Raw genomic sequence first — 24,171 nt, forward strand, 5'->3', positions numbered from 1 at the left:
CAATTTTATTTATAAAACCCAATATCCCAAATCACAATTTGCCTCACAGGGCTTTACAGCATACAACATCCCTCTGTCCTTTGGACCCTCACAGCGGATAAGGAAAAACTCCCCAAAAAAACTTAACGGGGGGAAAAAAACAGTATCAACCTCAGGAAGAGCAGCTTAGGAGGGATCCCTCTTCCAGGACAGACAGACGTGCAGTAGATGTCGTACAGAACAGATCAGCATAATAAATTAACAGTAATCCGTATAACACAATGAGACAGAAAAAGAGAGAGAGAGAGAGAGAGAGAGAGAGAGAGAGAGAGATGCAGGACAGACGGTAATGACAGTAGCTTACAACAACATTAATGAAAGTAATAATATTATAGTTATAGTTCTGGCTACTGTGGTACAATATGTTGAAAGTATATATTAATATCTGGCAGTATACATGTGTGACAATAGTCATATGTGTATAATAACAATAGAAGTATGACTAATGATGGCAGCAGCAGCAGGAGGCATCTGGCAGGACCACGGCAGCAGCACAACCACACACGTCACGCTGTCCAGGCACCGCTGCGGTATGAGTTAATCTGAGAGACAGTGGAGCACAAAGGCTCCGGAGAAGAAGCCGAGTTAGTGACATCCAGAATGGCCGAGTTAGCAAGATGCAGTAATAGAATACGAGAGAGAGAGAGAGAGAGAGAGAGAAGGAGAGAAGGTGCCACGAGTAACCCTGCGTTCTCAGAGGGCAGTGTTATGGTGGGATAATAAGGCACTATGAGCTCTCTAAGATATGACGGAGCTACACATCCTGTGATCAACCTCATCCAGAAAAAAGTTTACCGTCACCAGTAATCTGGTCTGTACTACATTAACATGTAAACAATAAAAAAGACACATACTTTTTGTTCTTGCAAAGTCAGGAGCTGATAGTTGACTTTGAGAAGAAGCAGGGACCTTAATGTCAACAGGTGCTCAATGTAGAGGGGTGGATAGCTTCAAGTATCATGGTGTCCATGTCACTGGCGGCCTGACCTGGGTGTTGCATACTGTTCCACCTCAGACGCTTGAAGAAACTCCAGAGATATTCAGATATCCCCTCCGATACCTAGGAATATCTAGTCTCACACCATCAACAGCATCCTGACGGGGACCCTGGGTACGGAAACAGGCCCCCTAATCATACATATATATTTATTATTGCACTCTTTATATAATGCACAAACTAGAGGAATTAACATTACATTTCATTGGAAGTGTACTTTATTTAATAACACGTGACAAATACAAATTGACAGAAGAGCACAGAAGATTATTCCAATCAATACTGTGGAGAATTTTCTTTGGAAATATTGTGACTTTGGGTCTATGGCAACTCCTAATCTCTCTCCCTCATATCTTTTTTTTAATGAAGAAACCCCTCAATTTAAAATATTTATTATGTTTTCAATATTCAACATGAAACACAGCAGCTGATGATACAGAGAATACATTTCCTACATCAGAGCTTCAGCACAGAGAAGATGCTCCTTCAGGTGGTCTTGTGATGTTCCTCTTCTTCCTAGATGTCATCCATTGACACTATATATCCAAAAATGGCAAATATAAGCACCTCTCTTAATGTGTAACATAACTAAAAGCTTAAGTAAAAATCACACAACAATAAACTAATGTATGGCTAGATTTAAAGTTAGCATTGACACTGGTAAAACTGCATAATGTTCATGAATTAAAAAGATACAGAGATTTGGACTGACCTGAATACTCTCCCATTGCTCCCACAGTCCATGTAAACACCAGTCCACCTGCTACCGTCTATATCATGAAACAGAGAATAAATTCATCAAAATTTGAGTTGCACACACGTTCAAATTAAACTTTTATATTGAAATACAAAGTTTACACTGATAAATTATTTTCCATCTCCTTTTTTTTGTCCTTAGTTCTTCAAATGAATCCCGCTGAGTCCAGTTTTTCATCCTGTTTTTGCATCATTAATAAAAAGCAAGTCACGTCTCTTTAACTGTTTGTAAAGAAGTTCATGGTCTTCTCAAAAGCTCGCTCACAGTCGCTTGATGATTTCATCATCTTCACTTCTGACCCATGATTTTTTTTTAAAAAAGTATACATTCAACATTTTATATTAAGATTGTGAGGGCTGTCATTTTTTTAAACATACAAAACTGTTTTTTTTTATTGTATGACTTTTGACATACAAAACTATGACTTTTTTTGTTTGGCTGTTTTTTTTTTTTTTTGACACGGACCTTTGCATGTTTTTGTTGCCCTGGATTAAATCCAACTCCTTACAGCCTGTAGGGTGACAAAACAGAATTTTAAAAAAAGATATTAATGACCTACAGAAACATTGCATGCAGTAGTCCACCTTCCACCTTCTTTCCCTCTATCTGCATTCTCACTCTCTCTCACACACACACACACACACACACACACACACACACACACACACACACAGCAGTCTTGACAGTTGGGCTACTTTAACGCATAAGGTTGGCAGTTTGCGGGTTGGTTGGTTAAAATATTTGTGGGCTCTTATAACAAGTCATGTGAGTGCAAGTATTTGTAATAGCTAATTGCTGATAGCTACCTCAGTAAACTATAGGCTTTTGAAGTGAGACCTAGTCCACATGGACATATGAAAACAGGGGTTTCCCTCCTTTGTTCTCAAAAAAAAAATCCTGCCCACACAAGCACTGTTATAAAAAATCCCTGTCTTAATAAAAATGAAAAACACAACTGAAGTGCTGCCATAGGCATGCCGAACCAATAGACGTCAATATAACCCCTAACCCTATAGCCACGCAACAAAGACAAAGATAATGATGTTGGTCAATCAGAAGCTTGAAAAATAGCCATTATCAGAAGGTGACCTGTAGCAGTGACCTTTGTACTGCATTCTGATGTCTCTGTTCCTCTATATAGTGGAAGAGGAAGGGCTCATATATGCTCAGTGTTGACTGAGACAGAGATGGATGGAGCTTTCTGTCCGTACACTACATTCATTTTGTCTGTTTTTGTGCACGTTTCCTGAAAGCTTACGGATCAGGACTAACTAGAGCAGTACCACCGGAGATCGTGGAGGCAGTTTAGAGTAGTTCAAGCAAGATATGGCCATAGGAGATGAGGAAGAAACTTAAAAAATGGCACCACATAACGAATCCATAATATATTGAAAAGAATTTTCCATCCGCATGTATAAACCACTGCCATCGCCTACAATGCCGCCTCTGTTTAAAGGTATAGCATTACAACCTCCTGAACTGTGGCCTCATTTTATGTTGTGTTTCGACTCTGCCCTCGAGTGCCATTTATTAGCTGTGCCTGTGCAAACATACAGGATGCATGGAAATATGAGGGCAGTGATGTTTACAACATTTGAAACGCACATATCTGTCCAAGACAAATTTTCCTGTGGGGGCAATAAAGTATATCATATCGTATCTATTTTAATATGTAAAGGGAGTATAAATGAGCCTTTACTGTACATTTATGTAAACATGTTAAAAGTCCTGTTAGCAAGGACAGAGCCAGCATTATTTCTGACACCTTACAAAAGAGACAGCAGTGCACACTGACATCACAAGCCAAAAACTTTTTTCCCTATATATGTCAACTGAAAACGGACTTTCTGCAGCATCAGGGGGAAATGCAGCGGGACATGAACAAAAGTTAAAGCGCTGAAAGACCGAAAAGAGTGGGTGAGATGGGTGGTGGATGGGTCCAACAAACGCCGACTTTTACCTGGGAGAGTGGTGTCTGCGTTTAGATTATAAAGCCAAACCCTGTTCATTTTTTGGTAAACCCAACCACGTGCTTTTGTTGTTGAAGGCTTTGAAAGAGACACTGTATGTAAATGTTAAATTTCCTGTGAAAACTATGTGTATCTTGAAGGAAGACAATGCATGTAACAGGCAGAACATGACATGGTGTCCCAGAACGTCAAAAACCAATGAACCCAGGGTACCTTGCACGTCGTATGTGGACGTGGAAAGTCCATGACCAAACGTCAATATGTGGCGAGGTCAGAGTGAGAATGTGTTGTAAAAAAAAGCTACATTACGAGTGGGGGGGGGAAACCTGATGCTCTAGTGTTTATGTAGTGTGTGGGAGGGGTAACAATCAGGATGACTCCAGTGTGTCAGATAGCAATGATGGTGAAAAACAGTCGGTCCTAAGTCTACAAGTCAGTACTATAAAGTTCAAAATCTTCTCTCATTTCTAGTACTATTAATATTATGTATTTGGAAACAAAGGGGCAAGATGTGTTTACTATAGCAAAATGCTGTGACTTCTCCAAAGTGTTCCAGCCCTCCAGGTCCATTTTGACCATACTTTGGTTAATTAAGAGTGCTGAGGGTAAATTAATTGAAAATGGCAACTCAGTATGCAGAACATGCAGGAAGAGAGCTGCTAGAAGTGAAAAACTCTTCAAATTTAATGAGTCATCTGCGTAACCACATTCTGCTGCTTTACAGTGAATGCAACATAGTTAACTTTTAGTTCAGAGCATGCGAGGAATGTGGAATAAGGAAAAGGTCAAACCGACAATATTGGCTGTCCATAACTGACTGGATTCATTACATTCCTCCAGGATACATAGCTGCTGATCAGTTGTGTGTAATAATTTACCATCAAGTCACCCTGCCCCGAGAAGGTGGAGCTGTTACACTGTGTAATACCTTGCAGAAGTTTCCAACAAAAGGACATTTCTGTTGAGCAAAGCATGCATCGCAAATGTGCCGCTTGGTAACTTAACGTCACAAATCCCTCCTCACCTGGCACCATTTTCTGAACCATAGCCGTGTTACACTTTCATTTATTTTCCCTAATTCGTTCAGTCTGTCCTCTCTTTCAACCCCTAGTTTTAAGCAATCCACAGACTACTACACCATGTTCACGGTCCAAAGCTTCACAGCTGCTATGAGGGGGGTTAAGAGAGAGAAAGACAGTAAAATAACACAACTGCCTCCTAAAACATGAAAAAAAGCAAACTCCCTGTCTCAGGATAAAGAGCAAGCAAGCTGCATCCTATTGGAGTGGCCAGGAAGCTGGGATAAGTGTAGCCTTGGGCATGCTTGCTTTGGTTCTGCAGTATTCAACTCAAAGATAGAGAGAATCGCTGCACACTTCCACACAACCATGTAAACAGATACACACATAAATTGGAACACCTGCAGTAGATTTTATGTGAGAGCAATCACATAAAGGGGCATGAAATGTTGAGGGAGAGAGACAAGCGATGTGAGTGAGTGAAGCAGAAAGAGGGACAGAAGAGGAAAATAAAACAGAAATACAGAGAGAGGGATGAAGCAATGTGTCAGAGGAAGAAATCGTGAGTGAAAGACAGACGCTTGCAGTTTCTTTAAAGCTCTGCTCGTTATGCTGACAGCTGCTTGTATTTGATACCACTTTGTTGTTCATTGTGCAGCATGAAGGGTGACATTACAATATCACTGCATGCTGCAATTCACATTAGTCATTAAGTGATGGTGCTAAACTCTATCTGTTCGCAGTTATGCTGTGTGAATTCAGAGACACCGTATAGACTGAATCACTGTGACGTTGTGCAAACAACAACATTTCTAGGTAGAAAACTGGCAACTTATTTAAATTGCAGGGATATGTGAAAACATCTTTATTGCTGTTCACATACATTGTTGTTGTTTGTTGTTTTTAAGGTTAATTTAAACTAGTCCATACCCATTGGTAGCTTTGTCACCTGCTACCTATGCCAATCCTCAATACCTGTTTCACGTAAATTGACCATGTCAGTCAGTATGAGAATGACTGACAGACAGAATGACACACTGACAGTTTCTGTGATTATGTACAGCAAACCATACCATGACTTAGTCATACCAAAATTTAGGGAAAAAAAAACAAACATTCAGCAACAGGGGGAGCCACAGCGATCCGTCACATTTTAGCCATTTTTAAGCATTTTTCTGTTGTTATAGCGCTACACAGTTGCCAATTGAGTTAAATTTCTCCAGTCACCTTGAGGCGTCCTGTTCTACATATCTACCAAGTTTAGTAAAAATCGATATGGCGGTTAGGCCTAGATAAGAAATTAGCTCTCTAGCGCCCCCATTTTGTTTGATGGGGTCCCCTTAGATTATGTGTGGTCATATGCCTACAAAGTTGCGTGGTGATCGGTGAAACCCTTGAGATGTTATACACCTTTATGTGATGAGCCACGCCCTCCGCAATATTCATTGTCTTATAGAAGCTCAGTTTTAGTACATTTTCCAACTTTTGCCAAGAGGGAACTTTAGATATTGGTCCCTAGATTATGTTCACCGAGTTTCATGCAGATCAGTCAAACTTCCTAGGAAGAGATCGATTTGAAGTGTTTTTCTAAAAATTCAAAATGGCGGAAAGTCTATATAACTGGAAGTTATGGGTTCTTGAGGCAAATTTGTTCCTCATGAGGAGAGGCATCTCTGTGCAAAGTTTCATGTCTCTACGACACACGGGGCATGAGATATGCCCATTCAAAGTTTGCAATTTCAATCAGTTGCTATAGCACCCTCCTTTGGCCAATTGATGTAATATTGCTTCATTCGCATCTTCCCATGACCCTCTACCACTGTGCCAAATTTCACATGGATTGACCAAGTCAGTGAGGAGAAAAATGTGCAACACACACAGACACACCCACACACAGAGTTTTTGTCATTATATAATAAGATTATTACTTAAGCAGTACTCTTGAATGTGGGTGGGGTTGTTGTCACTCAGTGCTCCGTCCAGCACTAACTGTATTTCCTCATCACCGGTGACACAAATGGAAGTCTGCGCCTCGTTTATCGTTCACAGAACAGGGTTAAATGCAGACAGTTCCAGAACAAAGTAAAACAGGCTGCAGTGAGAGTCTTTCTCCATGGGATATTTAAAAATAGCGGGTTTGTGCATTTAGTCCTTCTAAGGCAAGTTCGGGGGGTTAGTGTTGCCGGAGCCCACAGGAACAACGCTCCACAACACTTTTTTTTCTCGAAGTGAGGATTAGAACATATGTTGTTTACATAATCTGACTGAAATTAATATCTATAAACGCTTGAAGATCCTCTCATTACTAAAAGTGTATGTCGTATAAAAACTAAAGTGATGGTCAAAGTTGTCACAGTGAAATTTAAGGTGTTGATTGATTTGCATCACCAACTCATGCATTGCATAACATTACAACTTAACGTTCCACCTTAAAAGTCATCAGCAGTCGGCCCAGTGAATTAAGTTATTTTGTTGTCAACCAGCAAACACTGCTGAGTGAGTGTGAGTGTGTGACTGACTACAAATGTCAGTAGTAAAAATCCTGCCTGCTGCAGCTTTGAAGACCCAAAGTTTTTCTGTATTCCACTCCGAGCCATCTTCCCAACTCAGCATCCCTAATGTCTGCATCAATTTCCATTTAACACAGCCGACTCTATTTGACTACAGGGAGGGCACAGGTATGCAGAATGAATATTACACCTATCCTTTAGACTGAGCCTTCGGTTTCAAATTAATGTCACGCTGTCAGCCCCAGTTTCAGCCTGTACTTGCTTGTGTTAAATTGGAGAGATACTGTTCCCTGAGTGACCTGTGTATTAGCATTCAGAAGACACACACATACAGAACTATGCAGCTTAAGTAGTCATGCATGCAAATACATGTACATTACTTCATACTGACACACACATTGTCAGTATAACACAGATTCCAGTCCCTGCAGTGGAATCTGTACATTCCTTTACACATACACATTCTCAGTCACTCTTTCAGCATTTGGAGGATGAGTGAAGAGAGTTGTGTACCGAGAAGGCGGTTTGACTTCTGCTGGGTGGTAACAGGGAACAAGTTGTCTTGGTGGCCAGCCAAAATCATTTAATTTGAAGCACAGGTAGGAGCAACCAGCTACTGAATGCAGACGTGTTTGGACTGAGCTTATCTGAAATTAATCAAAATGTTGACTTGTTTCACAGACATCTGGCAGCGCTAAGTGAAAAATAAATAACAAGATTGACAAAATCCAATCACTTGAAAAAAAGAAGGTATCAGTTATTGTAATAACAGTTATTTTCCTAGGGACAACAATATTTTAAATTATCCAAAGCTGAGGGATTTCATGGGCCACAACACAATATATTTCTTACAAAGTTTTTAATATAAAGTTTTCAAGGCTAAGACCACATTTCAGGGATGTTCAGTTAGATTTTTTTCATTAATTTAGTGTGGGGTTTTATTTTAGGAGCACATTCATGCAAGAGTTTGATTTGAGGTAAGGGTGGAAAAAAAAAAACATTGAAAAAAAAGCTGACGGGGAAAAATATTTCTCGTGTCTTTACAGGGGTGGCGGTGGTGTAACATAGATTTGGAAGGACATATTGATTCAATGACCACAGTCCATTATCACTGATGCAAAGTGAAAACATCAATACATAACTTCATTTTTAAGATACAGCTTAATTTTAAAATCCCCCTGACACTTGTGTATCACTATTTCCATCCAAGCACACCTAGTTTCCAAGAATTGAACAGTGCTAGTGGCCTTGTGCCACACAGACAATGGCAAGGAGCAAAGAAAAAGACCATGAAAATATCAACCTCTCGAACTCAACTCAAAGACCCAATGTCGTCAACAGAGACGATAAAGTCTCAATGTCCTAAAATGAGATGGCATTAAAGTCCCAATATCCTCAATGAGACGATAATAAAATCCCAATGTCCACAAATAAGACGATAAAGTCCCAATGTCCTCAAATGAGATGATAAAGTCCCAATGTCCTAAAACGAGAAGACAGTTAAGTCCCATTGTCTTCAAACAAGGTGATAAAATCCCATTGTCTTCAAACAAGGCGATAATAAAGTCCCAATGTCCTAAAACGAGAAGATAGTTAAGTCCCATTGTCTTCAAACAAGGTGATAATAAAGTCCCATTGTCTTCAAACAAGGTGATAATAAAGTCCCAATGTCCTCAAACGAGGCAATAATAAAGTCCCAATGTCCTCAAATGAGATGATAATGAAGTCCCAGTGTCTTCAAACAAGACGACAATAAAGTCCAAATGTCTTCAAACGAGACGACAATAAAGTCCTAATGTCTTCAAATGAGACAATAATAAAGTCCCAATGTCCTCAAAGGAGGCAATAATAAAGTCCCAATGTCCTCAAACAAGGCAATAATAAAGTCCCAATGTCCTCAAACGAGGTAATAATAAAGTTCCAATGTCTTCAAACGAAAAGATAATAAAGTCCCAATGTCCTCCAACGAGGCAATAATAAAGTCCCAATGTCTTCAAACGAGACGATAATACAGTCCCAATGTCCTCAAATGAGACGATAATAAAGTCTCAATGTCAAAAAGATGAGATGATAATAAAGTCCCAATGTCCTCCAATGAGGCAGTAATAAAGTCCCAATGTCTTCAAATGAGTACTTTCTAATTAACAGTGTCTTAGCTTGTTACAGTTGCTAAAATTGGTCAAATTTGTTGCCATATCAAACTATGAATATTATATATATATTATATATATCATAAATAAACAAGTTTCAACCATAAAATGTGATCAGGTTTTGTACCTTGTCCACTTTTGTGTCGGGATCAGCTGCAGATTGACTTAACAGAGATGGCTGCCATCTTGTTTTAGGATAGATAACTGTATTGTGCTCTTACTACAACTAGATGGCACAACAATGTGTCCATGAATTAGGACAACAGGTCTAAGTCAAGTTGAATGAAGTATAGGGTCAAGTAAACCCAAAATGTGATGTCTACATATCCTCATAAGTCAGGGTCTCAGGAGGTTAAAAGTAGGCGTGTTTCTCCTTAACACTAGAAATGAGGCCTTTTCTTTTGGGCATGCATTTTGACACCAGCCTTAAAACTGTTGGCAAGTTGGTTTGTGTACAGTATAGCCATGAGAGACACAGAACCGACCATAGAATAACAAGAGGATGTGTGATACAAAAAAAACCCCCATTTGAGTAGCATATTCCAAATGCGCTGTATGCATGTCCACAGAATGCTATTAAAACCCAAATAATACCGGCATATCCCACGTCTTGATCTGAAAATGCTAAATTTGGAAAAAGGCCTAATTCTGAAAATTAAAACAGAATATGCTGTTTATATGGCCACGTCAAATTCCGATTGTCATATTCTGTATGGTGGTTGAATATTAGCAGGTTTCTACATCACAAATGCATCCTGTTTTGTATTAAGAAACAGAATCCGTAGTATTATTGCAGCATCCCTACTTAACATTCACTGCAGGTCCAGCAGTGAGGATTAGGGGAACTAAAGGGTAAATATATACAGTGAATGGGTAATAACATTATCTAACAATGGAAACAGGGGCACATCAAGTCCCAGGTGGGTTTCAAAGGGTGACGAAAAAAAAATGCTTGATATCAACAGCAGATCTAAAGGTGAACCTACTTGTAAACACTGATTTTATTCATGACGCTGTCTCCTGACTCCAAAAACAAGTCTCTGTAGAAAGACAGCACAAGTGCAACCAGTTTTACACGTAAAAATACATTTTGTGTTAATTCATCCTGCACAACTGAAACCTTGCGTTAGAAAATGCTGTAAAAAATTATAGAGTGAAAAACCTCCTGAAACGGTTCTCTTTGTTCTGAGACTATTCTTTGATGTCATTTGTCCATAATTATTGCTGTTATTTTATTAGCAAGCCGTATACTGCTTCAAAGTGTGCAAAAGCTCAATCACACAATGCCTTGGTAATCCTGGCCATTAGAAATGACATTTTAAAGCAGAGCAAAAGGAACGCTCTTTCATATGGACTAATTGAAATTGCTTTGCTGAACTGCAGTACACTTTTTTTTAATCTGTTTTCCCCTCACCACACACTGTCCTCCTTCTCTTTATTGTTTTTGCTGATGCTATTTTTCTTGCTTTTTCCTTCCTTTTTTCCCATCTCGCCCCCCATTTGTGCCTCTTGTACTTTCTCTGCTTTTACTGCAGGGAAAAGACCTTTTTTTATTTAGGGAGAGTGGCTGAGGCCACATACAAACACAACACGCACGGTTGGATGACGGGCAGGTATCCCTTAAAAGCAGTGTTAAAAAGCACTCCAACAGACAAAACACTTAGTCCACTTTCAGATCAGTCACGACATCAAACAAACTACTCCCTCGCCATGTTGTAGTACTTGGAACTTTGTCTGCATATGCAAACACTATATCATGTTCTGAGTCTCCAAACCTCCACCAGATGTACAGTATGTGGGTAGGATCATACTAAGTGTGGGTCAAAGTGGCAGCTTTTTGTATTGTGTTCTGTTGTTGCAAAGTGCCTCTTATCTTCTGAATTTACAGCATGTGTGTTCGTTGGCTGAGTGTGTTTCCCAGACTAGATCAGCAGTTGTCAAGCACTCTGTCTGCAGCCTGTTATCTACAGTAATAGCTAGGGATAGACCGATATGGATTTTTTAGGGCCGATGCCGATACCAATTTTTTTCCATCACCCTTAGCCGATGACCGATTATGGACTGCCGATTTTCTTGAGCCAATATTTGGGGCCGATACTGCTTTTGCTCCCTCAATTTACATCAAAAAAATGACACAATGATAACAAATATTACAGGTCTCAAGTTTAAAATAAGAAACATTTATTGAACAGTAAAAAATACTAAAACAAGATAGAAAGTTGAGGCAGAACAGGTAGAATATTATTATTATCATTATACATTCAAATAAAAAAAGAGTTCAGTGCTCTTAAATCTTCCAGTAATGTCTTTATAAAATAAACAAATATTTAAGCTGAAGCATAAATAAAACAACAACTACTACAGATTACACAGTAGGATTTAACAGCTTTGTTCAACTTAACCACATACTTTGAAATGAAAAAAAGTGCCAGGGAAAAATAAATCCGCGAACCCATGCGCGTATCGGCCGATGCAAGTAAAAAACTCAAATATCGGCCCGATATATCGGCCGGCCGATGTATCGGTCTATCCTTAGTAATAGCATCATGTTCTGAGTGGTAATCACCTCTAATTGATATCAGTGTTTGGGAATTTGTTTTCAAAATATTGACCACTTTCGACAGGAATGCAAATCAGATTTCCCAAAATGTCAAACTACACTATATGGACAATAGTATTTGGCCACACCTGTTAATTATTAAACTCGGGTGTTTCAATCAAATCCGTTGCCACAAGTGTATAAACTCAAGCACCTAGCCATGCAGTCTTCATATGCAAACATTTGTGATACAAAATGGGTCGTTCTGTAGAGATCAGTGACTTCAAGTGTGGTACTATGATAGGATGCCACCTTTGCAATAAGATGGTTTGGGAAAATTCACCTCTGCTGGATATTCCACTGTCAACTGTCAGTGATATTATTAGAAAGTGGAAGTGTTTAGGAACAACAGCAACTCAGCCACGAAGCGGAAGACAGGGTAAAATCCCAGAGTGGGGTCAACGACTGCTAAGGCACATGGTACGTAAAAGTTGCCAACGCTCTACTGATTCCACAGCTGAAGAGTTCCAAGCTTTCGCTGGCATTAATGTAAGCACAAAAACTGTGCAGCGGGAGCTTCATGGAATGGGTTTCCATGGCCCAGCAGCTTCATGCAAGTCCAATGCCAAGCATAGGATGGAGTGGTGTTAAGCACACCAACAGAGTCTGGGTTTGGCGGATGCCGGAAGAACGTTACCTGCCTGACTACACCGTGCCAACTGTGAAGTTTGGTGGAGGAGGCTGTTTTTCAGGGTTTGGGCTAGGCCCCTTATCTCCAGTGAAGGGCAATCTTAACACTTCAGCATACCAAGACATTTTGGACAATGCTATGCCTCCAACTTTGTGGCAGTGGTTTGGGGAAGGCCCTTTTCTATTCCAACGTGACTGTGCCCCACAAAAAGCAAGGACTATAAAGACAGAGTTTGATGAGGTGTGGAATAACTTTACTGGCCTGCACAGAGCCCTCACTCAACCCCACTGAGCACCTCTGGGATAAACTGGAACAGAGTTTGTGAGCTAGGCCTTCTCGTCCAACATCAGTGCCTGACCTCACAAATGCTCTACAGAATGAATGGGCACACATTCCCTCCATATTAAAGTATAAGTATTTGAATACAATGTCATTACAGTCCCTGTTGGTGTAATGGTCAAGTGTCTGATATGTGTCCATATAGTGTCTCTCTTTACCATCATATCATAGCTGGACAGGCTACTTAATGCAACAGACGGACGACATTAGAGTCTGTTTCTGATAATGTTGTACAGTATAAGCGAAAGTTAATCTTAGAAGAGCAATGACAAGTTTCCAATTTTCTCTGCGACCCAGAGAGGTGATGTGGGAGGGCTTTATATAGGAGGGTGAGACTGGCTGAGAGGAAGGACCCAACAGAGGGACAAATGCTGAATGCACATGAGAGGATGACTCAGTGCTGAATGATGTGTGAAAATGAGGAAGAGAGGGTATAAAGAATATTGAGGGGGAAAAAAATAGAGCTGCAGAGAGTAAGAAAGGCAAAAGGAAGGAGGTTTCCAAACTTTGATAAAAGACATCCTCTTTTTTTTGAAAATAATGCTGCGTGGGAGAGTGTGTGAGAGGAAGAGTCAGATAAAGTAGCAGAGAGGAGAAAAGATAATAAAAACTGGAGAACGACGAAAAGATAATGAGAGAGGAAGCTGTGTCCATTGGTTTGGTAGATGTAAGGATGGAGGGAAAGAAGAAGGGAAATAACACCTCTCTCCACTTGTGAGCATCCTTACACACAAAGGCTACTTATACTTAACAATAAGCAGGTCATGGACACATCTTATATCAGGCACTCCCCTTGAATGTCTGCATGTTGCCCTTAGAAGAGATAGAGGTCCTTTATTCATGTGTGCCACTCACACTCTATGTGTGTTTTGTTCTTAACGCCTTACCCGTCTTTTCTCTCTCCTCCTTTTCCTCCCCACTCTGTTTCATGTTATGAAAAATTCAGTGGGGCCAAATGCAGAACTGTCATACGGCTGTATATTTGTTAAAATAGATTCAGCCTCTGACAGGGTTTATGAATAAGTCATTAAAGCAACAATGACACAGACTATAAACTCTGCTTGAAACCACACAAATAAAATAATGAAATGTTTCGTGTTTTTTTATTCATTTGTATGCTCGTGAGGAGGAAAAAAATCTTTAATGGGCCTTTCCTGTCCACAATGATGAAATACTCAGGGAAAGACACTGAAAAATCATCATTTTCATATTTTGGTGTTTCTTGACAGATGTGATATCAAGATGTGAGACTGGTGTGATGAATGGAAAATTTGTGCTAGAGGCTACAAAGATTTACTTTTATTACTTCCAGTGAATCTATAGTGACCACTGTGTCTAATGATATATCACTATGACTAAGATCAGTTAATAAAGCTTTATTTATTCATGAAGATTGAGATCAAGATCAGTCTAATAATATATCAACCTGTCTTATACCCAGGAAGTCAAATACGACAGCCTGGTCAGCAGCCCGTGGCTTCTGTTGTGACGCAAAAGCCACCTTACAGCATTGTATTTGACAAACCAGGCTTTCGAATAACTCCAGTGGAATCTTGTTCCCAGAAATAGTTGCAGAAAGAGCCAGAAAGTCTGAGTAGGACAGGAGGCAGGTTTGGTGGATTTCTAATGCTACAATGGAGGAACAACTACGCAGGTTGTTTTTAGCGCTGGCCATCGTGGACTATATTGCTGTCATTGTTCATTTTAGACAAACCATACAGTCTGAAAACGAGACACGGCTCCAACTTGGAAACAATGTTTTGATGCACTTTCATAGTGAAAACTTATAACCACTGCTGCAACAGAAACTAATCATACAAGCTACTTGTAAGCTAGTTAATGCAGAATGTAACTTTGTGGCAAAGACCGATTTAATCAGATATGTAATGGATATGGTGGTGTCAGGTCATATCACCTCCTTATAAATGTGTTCCCAACAAGAAGGGATGGCATACAAGATGGTATCATCAGCATAAATAATTAACATTTATTTATGAAATTTTAAATTTTAAAATAGCAAGGGACCTAGTATTAACCCTTGTGGAACATCTTTGACAACCATTTGGGGACTTGATATAAAACCATCAGCAACAACCAACTGAACTCGACCAAAAAAAGCAACAACAAATAAAAGTGCATACATGGCTCTACCTAAACTACTGATACTACTGGCCACTCACTCAGCAATCTTCTCACGTCTTTTAAAAACCACACTTCAAAAGGACAGATGTTCATTTGCAAGAGGAGGCAGTTCTACAAACTTTGACTAGAAACATAAAATTATCTTTCCCACAGTGCAGCACTTGGCAGGTGCTCGCATGTTTGGCCACTGGTGGTCACATTTCCAGATGTATGTGTGCCAGCAGTTTTATACACTCAACCATTTGTTGTATTACGGCGACTGAGTGTGCAGTGACAGAGAGGCTTGATATGTATCACTTGTCTGACTCTTGTTTTACATCAGAACTGTGAAATTATCTCACAATAAGCCAGCGCAGCTCAGTCACCAGAGCTTTATTGAGAACATGAGGAAACACGTTATGATATGAGCTAACAAGAGAGATACTGCTCTCCTCCAACCCTCCTCACTCTGCCTTCTGCTGTGATGCATAATATCTTGGGGCTGCAGATCCACCTTGCTTGGGTGGTGGAAAAATTATTAGACATGAAGGAATGTATGGTTTGTGCATTGTCATGGTGTGGTATTTTGGAAGGCCAAAGAGTCCTTCATACTTAACATGCTATATGTGAGGAGGCTCTGGGTGTCTGGGGGTTAAGATAAGATAAGGACCTTGATCATGTTCTCGGGTCCCATGGTACATATTTTAAAAACGTTTACAAATATAAAACCCTTAATGGATAAAAAAATCATAATAGAAAGAGTCATAATAAACCTTGTTTGCAGTTTGAGGTGTCCTGTCAATAGTTTCACAGATGTAAATTTTCCATGGTGGTTATAAAGCTGTTAATGGTTAGTGACTTTTGTTATTACAAATTGCTTTATAACTTTTTACGATATTTTTTATGATATACCATACTATGACATTTTTATGGTTCTTTTCATGGTGCTTATATGCCACTTTTAAACTATACTTTAATTCTTTTTTTTTTTTTTAATAACTATTTTTGGCCTGTTTTGGTGGCCCTTACTGGCATACTATACTATTAAGTATTTTGACATTTTTTTTTGATATACTACATTGAGACTTTTTGTGACTTAACATACACTGACTTTTAATGGCATTTTTATAACATACTATACTATGACTTTTTGTGACTTTTTCTGTGACATAGTATACGGTCACTTTTCATGACTTTTTTTTTACAGTATACTATACTATGACTTTTTATGACTGTTGTGACATCCTATACCAGGGCTCAACAATAAGGATTGCCCGGGGCAAGTAAAACTCATGGTCGGGCAAGTAAACTAACAACTCACTTGCCCGATTGGGCAAATTGCTAAAAATAGTAAAAGTTAATAACTAATTGATAAATAAATGTATTTTAAAACGTGCTCCTTCGGCTCTGATGCAGCGGTCTCTCTGCCTGAAGTCACAGGCACAGCTGTGTAACAATGTCCTGCCCACAGCCCCCATTGATATTATTTTGTGCGACGGACGCTTCATATAATAACATAACAATATACTATTGTGTTATGTCATTGTGTCATTTCTGTCTCTACATGGTCACGTGTTAACAATTCTCCTCTCCTCTCTGTATCGCACACGGCGGAGTTCCGCCACACACACAGGTGATCACGCTAGAGCGGCTCAAGCCGCATTTTCCTGACCAAACCTGACCCCGAGCCCGGTGCAGTTTGTCAGCTGACAAAGTTATTGAAATGGACAGTGTGTAAACAACCAACAGACTGCTGTTACGCACAGACAAACACGGCACTCATGCTGAGCTTGTGTTGCGTTCAGGCGTTGTCACGTAAATAACAACTTCCAACACTTAATTAGGTCATAGCACAAAACAGCAGCATGTCAAGTGACTTTTTACTTTATTATATTCAATAAAATTGTATGTTCCTAAATCTTGAGACACATCATATGTAAGCTAGACAGACATTTCACCTGCTCATTACTGTGCGCACATGTACTGTATGTACTTAGTCCTAAAGAGCCCTTCTGGTGCCAGTAGATACATAGAAACATCCCAGCAGGCTGTGCTTTGCAAGCGTACAAAAAAGTTTCACGCATGTGAAAATTATTTTTCATGCGTGTGCTTCACCTCTGCTGCTACAACTCCATCCTAGGGGAAACACTGCTGTGTGCCTTTTGTGCAACAGGTGGATGTGGTAGTCTACTGGTAGAGTAGAGAGAGAGCTAAGTAGCGTTGAAGTAGAGTAGAGCAGGGCAGAGAGATGGAAGCAAAATATATTAAACCTGGTGTTAATACAGCAGAACTGGAGAGAGGGGTGAAAAATAAATAGAGGTGGGCATGGCTCAAGTAGGGCGCAAAATTATAGACGGAGAACGATTGACAAATTTTTCACTTTAAGCCCTGACACTGTCATATTTGTGTAGGAATTAAGCTACAATACATGACATATGTTGTTTTAATTAATAAATACAGTGTGAATAAAGATTACATAACATAAAAATAACTGCAGTCTTTGTTATTTGATAGCTGCTTAAATTAAACAATTTTTATAGGGCAAGTAAAAACTGACTTCGGGCAAGTAGATCTCTGACCAACTTGCCCGACCGGGCAAGTGAAAAAAAAACCTTAGCGTTGAACCCTGTATACTATGACTTCTCCCATTTTTATGACATACTATATTATGACTTTTTATGGCAGACTATACAATGAAATTATTTCATGACTTAATATACTATTCATTTTGTTGATATTTTTTGGCCTTTAATGCCACTTTGATATTTTCTGAACATATATTAGTGTGGCATTTTCTATTTTTTTTTTAACATACTATACTACCATGTTTTTATTTCATATTGTACTATGACTTCTAACATTTTTATGAGGAACTTCTATGGCATTTTTACAAGAAAGTATACCTCTTTTGTCATACTACACTCCGGTTTTTGTGGAATATAATACAATGATTTATGTTTTATGTTTTTATGGCACTTTTTGATATACTATCCTATGACTTTTATGACATACCATATAGTAACTTTCTGATGATTTTAATACAGAAAGTACAGAGTACAAAAGTATGACTATTTATGAAATTATATGACATGCTATACCCTGATTTTTTTAAATGACATTTGTTATGATATAGTATACAATGACTTTTTATGAAATACTACACTACGACTTTTTTGGCACACTGTATACTGATATATACACTGTATACTGTACATTTTATGAACTTTTTTTTCCTTACATGACTTTTTCAGGGCTTACGAATCCATGACTTTTTATGAGGATATCCATACTTATAAGCCTAGAGATTGTTTTTCTTGTGTGTTTAATTTGTTTTGTGTTCATGTCTCTTTATTTCTCAGGTGAAGAGGTCCATGCTAAGTTCTGCTAACCACAAGAACTGCCTTGTAGTTGGAAGGAGAGCCAGAATGGGTCTATGCAACAAGCTGCGGAAAAAGCCACACAGGAAAAACAAGGGCACTGAAGGTGCCAAAAAGTGGTTGCGGTTGGAGTAATGCCCCCATTCCTCCTCACTGGCACAGGCAGAGGTGCTCTCATCCTTAGGAATGACAGCACGAAGGCTCAGTTGATTGCAATACAGACAAGAATCCTAATCTTTAACACACTAATCAGAGTCCTTTGACCATAGCACTACTGGAGGACAAAACAAACCTAATGGAAGAAGACAAAGTTCGCTACTGCACATCAGGAGATGGCAAAGTGGGAAACAAAGATTTCATAATACTGCTAGTCTGTGGAAGTGATGGTTAACTACGCCAGGAACATTAGTCTGACTGAGTGTTGGGTATGCCAGAAACTGGCAACTTCATCCCACTCATCAATGCTGACTCCACTTCACTTACTTTAGCAGTGTGGGACTTGTTTGACTATGATTTGGGAGATGAGTTCAGCGAGACCAACCAAGGTTGTTATTTTGCAGGTCATTACTTGACCTCCTTTCACAGATCCACAAAGAGAAGCAGTTGATTTTATAGTGTCACAGGTTAATCTCCATCATCAAGCTTCAATTGTTGATATCCCTGCTCTACATTAAGTACCTTGTTTTCACACACAATGCAGAGGTAATTTTCAACACAAACTGATTCTTGACTAGACCAGAGTAATTGCTCATTTTGCTCAGACTAATGTGAAGCAAACTATGTGGCTCCTTTGCAGAGTACATAATTTAGTTAAGGTTGTTCCATGGGCAAATGTCACGTCTTAAATCCTCTTAAATGTAACCTTGCTCAATTGTAGAATCTCTGATGAGAGAAATAGCAATTGCGCCACACCCTTTCTTGTACGATAAGTTAATGAATGTTAATGCTAGTTCATTGTTTTAATGTTGATTTAAATCCACCCCCCTATGCAACTCTTGTATTCTAAAGCAATACACCAAATGTTTAGATGGTATGGACAAAGTAATTAGTCGAGTTGCATAAAGATAGGGAACACCTGTGGGTTTAAGGGAATCAAAAGGGATGTAGTTTATTCATCTTATAATTTGCTAAGTTATGTTACATTTTTTATGATGTTTAATGTATTAATATTCATTGATTCATTATTTTATTTTGTTTTGAGATGTCCATAACCTATTACATGAATGTTTTGCAAGTATGTATATCCCTCAAGATATAACCGATGGAAACGGCATACGGCACTGTGACTTTTTATTTAACTTTACGATATACTATACTACGACATCTATTGCACGGAAGAGGGATCCCTCCTCAGTTGCTCTTCCTGAGGTTTCTACCGTTTTTCCCCCCCCGTTAAAGGGTTTTTTTTGGGGGAGTTTTTCCTTATCTGCTGTGAGGGTCCTAAGGACAGAGGAATGTCGTATGCTGTAAAGCCCTGTGAGGCAAATTGTGATTTGTGACATTGGGCTTTATAAATAAAATTGATTGATTGATTGATTGATATACTCTGTTTAGTAGCCATAAAATTCAATGTCTTATGAAAGTTGTTGACTATTATACAATGACTTTTGTATATGTCATAGTATAGTATGTCCACAAATATCATTAAAAAGCCATATGTGATCAAAAAGATAAAAAAGTCATAGTATAGTATGTGATCAAAAATATTATAAAAAAGTAATCGTATAACCTGGTATGTGATCAAAAATATTATAAAAAAAAGTCAAAGTATTTTGGATTTCATGTTCAGTTGCAGGGGTCTGATTGTTCTAAGTTCTGTATATTTGATGAATATTAAGACTACTCTATCCTCATAATTTGATGTCATTCAGATGACTTTCTAGTAATAGTACTACACTACTTTTGTTCAGAGTAGGTTACAAAATACTGAATGTTTCCATTTTCATATTCTGTCACTATAGTTTTATTTGACATGACTTTGCTATGGCATTGTAATGTCTGCCTGCCTAGCAGTAATAGAGGGGAAATGAAAGCACATCTGTGTGTTGATTTGTTTATGATATGCTTCCAAGTTAAAAATAACATGCTGTACAGTGTACATGCACCATTTTTGAATAAAATAGCTATTTTTAACAATAAATTTTCTCTTTTTTTCCCCCTTGTATAAATAACATGATATATATCGTATCGTGGACTCTTTATCGTGATAATATCCTATTGTGAGTTTCTGGAATCGTTACATCCCTATCATTTACAGACCGATTTAACAGACGATCACTGCTGCCCAACCCGCAGGTCCATTTGCGGGTCCTGTGGGTTACGGGTCGACCTGCGCATCACTAGGCCTACTCAGCTCAGTCTATAAATGCTGTACACACCAGTAGACATTATATTCTATTCAGGCCGGCAGAACCAGCAGCACATCGGCTCTACAGTGCACGGCACTGCTGATTAACCATTTTATTGCAGCACAGAGTGTCTGCCAGCAACCAATTACTTGCAGAGGCTTCCTACAACGGTTAAACAGGATGACTAGCCAATGTAAACATCAAAAGAAAGCATAGAATAATGTACTGAAGGAGACTGTTGTGCCATCACATTTTTTTGTGGTTTGAGAGCAAAGATCCGGTCGCCGCTGCGCAAAACTCTGCAATACAATTAGGTCCGAAAAAACCCTGGAGGATGCTTCACAAGGAGTCTTTGAAAGGAGCCGAGCCTGGCGTAAAACCGGAAAGAGCAGGCAGCACGGCCACAGCATGACAAATGACGAAAATGACGCGTGTGTTTAATCAGTAGGCATAATCATTACTACGCATGAATAAATCATCCAGGTGCTTGATCCAACCTGAGGTGAGTGAGTGCGCTGCAGGACCATCAGAGCAGCATCGAGGCCTACAGTGATTTAAAGTTAAAGTCCCACAGATTGTCACACACCTGAGTGTGTGAAATTTGTTCTCCGCATTTGACCCATCCCCTGAGGGAGCGGTGAGCAGCAGCGGTGCCGCGCTCGGGAATCATGTGGTAATGATTTACTTTGTATGTGCTCTCAAATCAAACTTTTTTGAAGGATCATTCGTCTTGGAACGATTAAGTGTCTTGGAACGAATTTCACCACTGATTGTTTTCTTAATAGACTCTATTAAGAGGGGGGGGGGGGCAGATGTGGTCGGGAGTGCGGCCAGGAGTGGGGATTTAAGCACCACGGACAGCGCGCGTAAAAGACTTGACAAGTGTCTCCTTTTAAATGTGTTTGCTGCTAGTGAAATTATACATAATAAATGAAGACAGTGACATATTTTCAATAAAAAACAATGAGTTGAACGTTCATTTCAAGTTTTTGTTGCACAGCAAATTTCAGAATTGTGCGAGTGCGGGCGGCGGTGTTTGATGCAGGAAACTTGATATAGACTTGAAAAACAGTTTTGGAGTGGGGGGGTTTCGGAGTGGGGGTGGTCCGGAACGGCGGTGTTTCGGAATGGAGGGCTGTCCCTGGCTGGGCAGCGCATCTGCGCTCAGAGCATCATACCTTGATGAAGTGAAAGGAATAAAGATAAAATGATAACCCTTTTACTTTTGTTATTATCTTATTATGCCAACTGAAGAATTAAATTTGTTTATTTGGGTGTTTTAGCTCTTTTCTCTGGAGCGGAAACTGACGCAAATGAGCTCATTAATCAGTGAGGGGGGAAAACAACATGATTCGACGATTAGTCGGCTAAAGGAAAAATCTGTCAAATCAGATTTGACTATGAAAATTCTTAGTATAGTATGTCATCAAAAATATAATCAAAAAGTCATAGTATAGTATGTCTTGTTTTATAAGGGTAAACTTCAATATTACTTTTTGTGGCATTTTTTATATCATACTTTATGATGACTTTATATGGTACTGTATGGCACTATGAGTTTTTACGACATTTTTTATGACATACTATAATATGTCTTTTTTATGGCATACTCTGACATTTTATGACATTTGTTCCATACTATACACTGGTTATGGCATTTTTATGACATACTACAATATGACTTTTTTTGGTTATTTTTAAGACATACTTAACCATGACTTTTGTTAATGACTACATTGTGGCATAGTATTGTATTTATGACTATTCTGTTACACACAACACTATGTCTCTCTCTGACATTGTTAATGGCATACTATGCTATGACAGCGTTTTTAATATTTTTATCTTAGTGTGATTTTTTTTTTTTAATATTTTGCAGCACAATATGGTATGACTTTTTATGGCTTTTAGTGCATACTGTAGTATAACTTTTTGTAGGTTTATACTTTTTTATTTTACTTTTATATTTTATATAGTATGACTTTTGTATGTTTATATTTTATTTTACTTTTATATTTTATATAGTATGACTTCTGTATGCTTCTATTTTTATTTCACTTTAATATTTTATATAGTATGACTTTTTGTATGTTTATACTTTTTATTTCACTTTTATATTTTATATAGTATACCATATACTTAGTGTCATGCTCATATTTTGGCTAGAACATCACCATCTTTGGCTGCATATTGCATTCAAAGCTCAGCCCACTTCTTCATCATTCCCCACTTCTATTTATTTTGGTCCTTTCTAATGAACAGCTTTTTTTATGTAAAAAAAAAAACCCTCATGGTATAATCTGCTATGAAAATATCATTAAATATGTGATAGATAAGTCAAAGTAAAGTATGACATAAAAAGGTTATGGAATAGAGCGCTGTTTTATGACAAAGCTTTATCATGACATCTCAAAATCCACATGCTAAAATCTGCTGTAAAAATGTAAATAAAAATGTCATAGAAGAATATGTCTTTAAAACTGTGATGAAAAAATGTCATAGAATAGTGTGTCATAAAAATGTCACAAAAGTCACATTGTAGTACATCATAAAAAGGGCATTAAAAAGTAAGCCTAACTGTCAGGTTAGGAATGATAACTTCCTAACAAGTACAAGTTTCCTGCATCAGCTTATTTCTTCAGTACAAGTTTTCCGCATCAGCTTGTTTCCCCGGTTAAAGCGTGTAAAATTGTATCTGCAACAAATTTGGAACATTTTGCAGAGTAATGATGCCTGAAATGGGTGACAGTGTGTTTTATTCGCTCAGTATTGCCTGTGCGTGTGCCTCTCAGTGTGTGCGTCTGACTGATACTCTGACAAATGGAAAGTGCATTAGAGAAGGCAGTTTCCCACCTCTGGGTGACCTTAAGACAATTTCTTTTTCAATTCGTAAAGCTTCCTTCTCTTATTCCTTAACTTTCTCTGTCCCCGTTTTCCCTTATTTCTTCCAAGTAAAGAAAGAGCTCAGTGTTATCACACATACCGACTTAAACAGGAGTATGGAAGTGCTCAGAGTATGAGAGACAGATTTCAAGTAAGAGAATATGAAGGAGTGTCACAGAGAAATAATGTAGTGTTTAATATGATTAATTTGATTTATTTTTAGCTATTTTGGGGTTGAGGTTTGTGTTAGTTGAGTATATCTCACAATGGTGCTGTATTCAATTTTCAGTATTTACTTCAAAAGGACACCCACTGCAGGAAATGGTCTCATTAAACTCATTCTATCATAATAATGCTCATAAACCATGTGCATCTTTTTGTGTGTCATATGTTTTATTTGTGTTAGTGACTCCGGGACAAATAATTTTTAA

At 38.6% G+C, this 24,171-nt stretch overlaps 1 long non-coding RNA gene across 1 annotated transcript in view; it reads right to left on the reverse strand.

Annotated features, from left to right (window-relative positions):
* Positions 1-447: 447 nt before the first annotated feature.
* Positions 448-24,171, reverse strand: part of LOC117249320 (uncharacterized) — a 60,422-nt gene continuing 36,698 nt past the window's right edge. Inside the window, exons 2-4 of the long non-coding RNA XR_004500978.2 lie at positions 2,259-2,304; positions 1,749-1,806; positions 448-1,572 (exon numbers count right to left, since the gene is read on the reverse strand). This is a non-coding gene — a long non-coding RNA (uncharacterized LOC117249320). The remainder of the gene's footprint in view (positions 1,573-1,748; positions 1,807-2,258; positions 2,305-24,171) is intronic.

The sequence above is a fragment of the Epinephelus lanceolatus genome, chromosome 23 (genome assembly GCF_041903045.1).
Source record: "Epinephelus lanceolatus isolate andai-2023 chromosome 23, ASM4190304v1, whole genome shotgun sequence".
In the NCBI taxonomy this organism is placed as follows: Eukaryota; Metazoa; Chordata; class Actinopteri; order Perciformes; family Serranidae; genus Epinephelus; species Epinephelus lanceolatus.